This window comes from Rutidosis leptorrhynchoides, chromosome 11, assembly GCF_046630445.1.
Source record: "Rutidosis leptorrhynchoides isolate AG116_Rl617_1_P2 chromosome 11, CSIRO_AGI_Rlap_v1, whole genome shotgun sequence".
NCBI lineage: Eukaryota > Viridiplantae > Streptophyta > Magnoliopsida > Asterales > Asteraceae > Rutidosis > Rutidosis leptorrhynchoides.
In genome coordinates this window covers 290397507-290402985 of record NC_092343.1, presented here as the reverse complement: position 1 = coordinate 290402985, position 5479 = coordinate 290397507, and positions in this window count along the sequence as shown.

Sequence of the window (5479 nt, the reverse complement as noted above, 5' to 3'; positions counted from 1 at the left end):
TTTCGAACGTTACTTCGTATGTTTTAATAACTTGTTCTTTACGTTTCGCGACGCGTTCCTTTGTCAAAATATAGACTTACATTACCAATAACTATGTTACCCAAAGTGTATCTTGTACGTTCGAGTGTTTTGGTCATTTACGTCTATAAATTAACATCTTAATATATAATAATATTATTTTAAATCAAAACGTTTTATATCTAAGTTAATATTATATTTTATAACATTTGTAAAATATACATACATTTTCATTTTGAAATAGTGTTTCACTGTAGCAAAAGATTTTTACTGTAGCAAATAGTGCTTTTCGAACACACTGTAGCTTTTCGGGTACTGTAGCAATTCGAAAATACTGTAGCAAATTAGTGTTTTAATTGTTCATCTTAAACGTTTTAGTTAACTTATCTAAATATCAATCGAATCAATAAATGAATGTTACTATCGTTTACTAAATAACTTGAAATTATATATATGTATATATTCTTATTTAATATACATAAATCAGTTTTTAAATACACATTGTAAGTTATTTATAATTAATTTTTAATAATTAATATTCCAACTTATTGTATATGTATATATATATATATATATATATATATATATATATATATATATATATATATATATATATTTACAAATAGATGTTCGTGAATCGTCGGTCAATAGTCAAAGGTTAACTGAATATATAACATTAGTTCAAAAATTTTGAGAATCAATAATTACAGAATTTGTTTATCTGGTCGAAATCATATAAAGATTAAGTTTTAAATTTGGTCGAAAATTTTCGGGTCATCACAGTACCTACCTGTTAAAGAAATTTCGTCCCGAAATTTGACTGAGATCGTCATGGCTAACAATAAGTATGTTTTCATGACTCATACGAGTTGAAAATTAGAGTTTTATCATCATTGAGTAATATGGATAAAACAAATCGTTTATGTGAAGAGTACGAGTGAAACTATCGCAAAAGAGTGAAATGAGAAAATAGAGTTTCGTCATATCTTTTGACATAGATACGGTTGATTTCCGAAGTACAAGGGATTTAGAGAAAATCTTCGTAATAAGATTTGGTTTTTTCGATAATTAAGGAAATTAGGATCTTCTTTGGTTAAATGCAATAATCTGTTTCGATTTCTCTATCGGATATTTCACTATAAATCCACTCCCTTCGTTTCTTTATTTCCACAACCCACCCTTTTATTCTTTCTCCCTCAACTCATACTTTAAAGCATTCGTCAATATGCTCCATCCAGTTCTGATTCTTGATATTCTCCTAACTTTCATATCTGTCATTCTTCTTTTTTATCTGTCGCCGGAAGAATCTATTTACTTCTACTATACTCTTGGTTTTATAGTATTTCTAGTCCTCCCGTGTCTTTATATTGCTATATGCATCGATATATACGGTTTATAATTTCTGGGTTATTGTTGGTTTTTATATCTTCCCTTATATTTCGATGTCTCTGCTCCTGTCTTTCTATAATCATTAACATCCACAGTTAATGCTCTCTCCTATTTGCTGCGATTTATACTCCCATTTCTATTTTGGAGCTTCATGCTTTTGTCTCCTCTTCCCGACTTCAAGTCAAGCGATTAATGGCCTAGAATTCGTAGGTATAAAATTCGGAATGAACATAACTAATGTTCTAAGAAGGAATTTGTAATAGCACGGTCTTGATTTGTCAAATTACCAGAATACCTTAGAAAAGGCCGAATCATCAAGAAAAATTATTTTCTTGATATGTTTAAAGGTTAAGTAGAATACAAGAGTCGTGTAACATGACACGTGATGACGTTATGATCTGTGAATCATCACATTCCATTTAGAAACTCAGCATGACTTACTGTAATATAATCACGTTGATCAAGTGTCATTATATTATACTAACTCATGCTTCAGTTCCCAACACTACTTCAAAAACATTCATATTTTAAACTCGAAGGTTTCCGAATTTAGAAACTAAACAGTTTATTTTATGATGTGCTACAGATAACGCGAGGAGATAAATGATTTCAGATAAGAATAGTTATGAAAATATCTTCAGAAATATCGAAGATATTTATAATGAAAGATATGATGATATCTTAGAATATCTAAGATTAGAGGATGATGAAGAATATTGTCCGTAAGGGTTTAGATTAAGGAGCAAGGTATTCGCTAAAGACTTCAGCAGACACTGGATCATTTGGATTCTTTGAACGCAGGTTTAATATTTGTGATTTGTCAACAGTCTCCTTCATAGTTTGCTCAATCCGTTTTTCAGTTCCAAATCTGAGCTTTTTCAACACACCACTCTTTATTATCAAACTTTTGGCCATTAAGACCATTTACAGTTTTGCTGCTTCATCAGCCTTCAAAGTTATCATAACCGAATCGTCGGTTATCAATCCGAGATGTATTCAAGAATTTGAAGGGTTTGAATGAAGATTGTAATTGTCAAGATACATATGATGTTTTAAAATTTTGAATGATATAAATATTTTTCTGGATTTTATGATTAGAAGTGATGTTCTAGCACAGTTTTGAAGTTAAAGTATAGCCTTGGAAGTTGTAGGGACCTAAGAGTGATGTCTTCTGTTAAATTTTGGCTTGGATTCTGATTTTTCAAAATCAGAATATGTAATCAAATTTGGATGCGAATGGTTGTTTTGATTTCTAGGAAAGAATGTATATCGTTGTGAAAGTAGTGAGTATAGTGGATGATTTGCTGAATCGGAATCGAAGAATGTAACATATTAATTATGAATTTATATATTTTTCGGGTATTACCTATTCGTTAAAAGTTTCACAAGTAATATTTTGCACCAGAGAATTTTATTACAGTCTTTATGAAAATATATGTATGTATATTTTCTTCAGATGTAATACAGATTTAGTGAGTTAATATCATATTAAGCTCATTTGATTTTCGGCTGGATTAGAAATGAAAAATCTCTAAAACATTAAAGATTTAATAATCTTCGCGGAGTATTTAACTAATGTAATCAATACTTCGTTATTCAGTTTTATTGATATTTCCTCAGTGAATCATGTTGGTACTCATGGAACTCTTGCTAACTTCGCAAGGTACGAATGATGTTTTCTGGAAAGTTTCAAGTACATCGAAAATGAAAGTGTAAAATCAAACATGTATTTGAATAATACACTTGATTTATTATGAAATGGAATCTATTAAGTCGAAGCAGAGATTATAGTTAACGATTGTTAAGTCATTAACGAAGGATGTACATCATAGCATATTAATAACATGAACTAACCAAATAGTTAAGATTCACACGTAATAGATTAGTACGAAAAGAATGATTTTGATTTTAAAATTCATATTTATATAAAATATTCATATAATTTCTTTAGGGGAAATGAGTTAATACTTTATAACTCGTTGATACAATATACGCGTTGTTGATTTGTGATGATGTTGGTGATTATGGAACTGGCTGAACTTGTAATGTTGTAGATGTTGCTGATGCTGACGATGCTGACGGTACTGACGGTGCTGGTGATGCTGACGGTACTGTTGATGCAGCTGGTAAAACAGATCTAGCTTGTAATCGTGCACCATTCTGATAAGGGTTTTATTTCATCATTTCTATTCGCTCACTCAACTGGTTTACAATTAGAGCTAGAATAAGTAATCTCTAAAACTTTTAGAAACTACATATTCTCTGCTGAATATTTCTTCGATCAATACTTCATCGTTTGTTGTTGTTGGTATTCTTTGGTATCTATGGTGCGTATGACGTTGATGTTCGAGATACAAATTTTGATGTTGAGGTGTGGGATGTGGATGTTGTCGTTAGTGGTGGTAATGATACTGTTGGTGTTGATGATGATGGTACTGTTGATGCCGGTGATGCTGCTGGTGCTTGTATGTAGTGACCCGAACTTTTCCATATTTTTATATATTAAATGAAATTGATATTTACATGATTAAGTGTTTCCAACATGTTAAACAATCAAACTTGTTAAGACTTGATTAATTGAAATAGGTTTCATGTAGACATTTGACCACCCAAGTTGACCGGTGATTCACGAATGTTAAAACTTGTAAAAACGACATGATGATATATATATATATATATATATATATATATATATATATATATATATATATATATATATATATATATATATATATATATATATATATATATATATATATATATATATATATATATATATATATATATATATATATATATATATATAGTCAACATGATATATGATATGTAAGTATCTCACTAGGTATATTAACATTGAGTTATATACATAAAAATGAGATTACTAAGTTAAGAAACATGAAACGATATATACGACGATTATCGTTATAACAACGTTTTACTAAATACATATGAATCATATTAAGATATTGATACACTATGTTTAACATGATAAAATGATAATTAAGAAGATCATTAAGTGTGTTAACAATGAATTACATATGTAAAAACAAGACTGCTAACTTAAGAGTTTCGAAACAATATATATATGTAACGATTATCGTTGTAATAGTATTTTAACATATATATATATGATGTTAAGATATATTTTTACATCATGTTATTATATTAACATAGCAATTTAACATCTCATTTAAGTATAATAACAATGGATTAGTTACATTTAACAAGATCGTTAACTTAAAGGTTTCAAAACAACACTTACATATAACGACTAACGGTGACTTAACGACTCAGTTATAATGTAAATACATGTAGTGTATTAATATGTATTAGTACACTTTTGAAAGACTTAAAGACACATATCAAAGTACTTCTACTTAGCAAAAATTCTCACAATTACATTCTCATTCATTTCCATCAACATTTCTACTCATATGCACCCGTATTCATACTCGTACAATACACAGCTCCTAGATGTATGTACTATTGGTATATACACTCTAATGATTAGCTCTTAGCAGCCCATGTGAGTCACCTAACCATGTGGTAACCATCATTTGGCAACTAGCATGAATGATTACACAAAATACAAACTAATGTAACTTTATATGGAGTACCTACATCACATTTTCAATCATCACCATAAACACTTTCATTTTTCAAATTTTATGCATCAAACTAAACTTTCTAAAGTGTTCTTCCATTGTTCTAAGTGTTCTTCATCATCTTCATCAAAATCTAGCTCAATCTAGTTCATAAATCCATGCATAAACCAAGTTATAAAACAACTACTCAAGAACACATCAACAACACTTCCAATTTGCTAGCTTACTTCCAATCTTGCAAATCCACTTTGAATGATCATCCAACCTTAATAAATCTTTCTTATTTACAGTAATATATATTTCTAATACAAGGTAATACTCATATTCAAACTTTGATTCAATTTATATAACTTTAACAATCTTATTTCGAGTGGAAATCTTACTTGAACTTGTTTTCGTGTCATGATTCTACTTCAAGAACTTTCAAGCCATCCAAGGATCCTTTGAAGCTAGATCTATTTTTCTCA